The 1988-nt window shown below is 37.5% G+C and overlaps 1 pseudogene; it reads right to left on the bottom strand.

Moving 5' to 3' along the window:
• Window positions 1-316: 316 nt before the first annotated feature.
• LOC101969422 (diphosphoinositol polyphosphate phosphohydrolase 2 pseudogene) lies at window positions 317-915 on the bottom strand (annotated as a pseudogene).
• Window positions 916-1988: the final 1073 nt, after the last annotated feature.

The raw sequence follows: 1988 nt of genomic DNA, 5'->3' as shown, positions 1-1988 counted from the left end.
GAACAACCAATAAAAAATAATGCTGCAAATGAGAAAACAATTTAGAGGGAATACACCCACAAGTAACTTAATCTGACAAAAAAATGGATGTCAAATTGCCTAAACCGAACAACAACAACAAACTAAACAAAAAAAATAAGCTGTGAAAAAATACCAATAACATGAGGGAGCACAGTTTAGGCATCTAAAAAAGTTCACATGGCTTTAGCTTATTAAATATGTTATACTAATTTTTTAAAAGAAGTTTTGAAAGTATCTAAAAACCATGCAAATTATTTGAAGTCCCTGCATGGCAAATTCAAATAGTATTTGAACATCATTCAGATGTTTGCCAAATAAAGTGTGGAAAACTCTCCCATGAGATCACACACAGTGGAGAAGGTCCTCCCAATTCTTTTTGTCTTATAATGGACAGCAACCCTACTGTCTGTGTGGCAATAACAAACAAGTTATCATTTGGAAGAGAAGGGGCTGTGGAATTTCTACTGGTTGGGGAACAACCCAGTTTTTATTTTACCAGATAATCTGCATGTACAGGTTTATGACACTGGAGAACTTTGCTTAAATCTTCTCCTTTGAATCACTTTCTTCTTAAGAAAATTTTCCAAGTCTTCTAATAATTTAGTGACTGTAAGAACGTAAACATTTGTTCTGTGCTTTCAGTCTTAGTTCTCAAATATGACCAAGAGTATTCCTAGTTTTCCTTTTCCTCCTCATAAACGTCCCCCACAGCAGTACTGCCAGGCTCCTCCTCGGCTCCATTCCTCCTCCTGGTCCAATCCACTAGTCTGGGTACTGACTGCTACTCACCAATAGCACTTATCCTCCTGCTAGCTTCAGAAGCAAAAGCACACCGCTGATTCTTGAAGCCCTCGTGGTCATAGGTCCACATCTGCTGGGCTTCAACTTCATCATAGAAGCCTCCTCTTGCCGCCTGAGGCTGTTCCTGCTGCCACCACCCCAGGTTGCAAGTTGGTGGCAAGGAGCGCTGATAGGAGAGGCAGAGGTTCCAGGCTGGTCAATCAGGGGTCCTATGGCCACTCCAACGCAGTGCAGGACCGAATGTAGGTCACTGTAACCGGGATGCCAGGATGGACGCGCCCCTGCCCGGGTGTCCGCCATCTTCTTGGAGCCCTCTGCCACTAGCCAGGGCTCCTCCCGCTGCAGCTCTCAGGGGAGAATGGTGCAGACTAGACGGCAGCCCCATGGCTTAACATTGTATCTCTCTTGATCTCTTTACTTTCAATCTATTTCAATCTTTTATTTGAAGTTGTCATATACAACATAGGATTGGGTCTTGTTTTTTTTTTTTCTTGTAACCCAGTTTAAGAGTTTTTAAATAGTATATTTAGAATGTTCATTTAAAAAATGTTTACTGATATTATTAGATTACTATGTACCACATATATAATTGATTTCCATTCTTTATCCCTTTTTTGTCCTTTTTTTGGTTTTCCACTGTTTTCACCCTATCTTGTTTTAACTGAGCACTTTGTATGATTTCATATTTTCTCCTCTGAGCATAAGTGCCATAGTTGTTGTTCTTTAAATATGGATTACCCTATAGTTTGTAATATACATTTACAACTAATTTAAGTCCACCTTCAAATACACTATACTGCCTCATGTGTAGGTACTTGGAGTATTCCTAATTTCTCCCTTTCATCCCATATTATATTAATTTCATTCATTTTACTCAACCATAAATGTGTAATGACCCATACATTGCTTCTATTATTATTTTAAAGAAATAGTTATGTTAAATTGATCAAGAATAATAAGAAAAAATATTTCATTTCACTTGTATTATTTCTCTGTAACATTTCTTTTCTCTGTATAAATCCCATTTTCTGATCCACATCATTGTCATTCTAAGAACATTTTCTAGGTTTTCTTGCAAGGCAAATGTAATGGGTGACAAATTCCCTTGATTTTGTTTGTCTTAAAAAGTGTTTATTTCTTATTCAATGAAGAGAATGATAGTTTAA

Source organism: Ictidomys tridecemlineatus, chromosome X (assembly GCF_052094955.1).
Source record: "Ictidomys tridecemlineatus isolate mIctTri1 chromosome X, mIctTri1.hap1, whole genome shotgun sequence".
NCBI classification, from domain to species: Eukaryota; Metazoa; Chordata; class Mammalia; order Rodentia; family Sciuridae; genus Ictidomys; species Ictidomys tridecemlineatus.
Note: the sequence above shows the minus strand (reverse complement) of the source record. Positions and strands in the feature narration are given on the sequence as shown.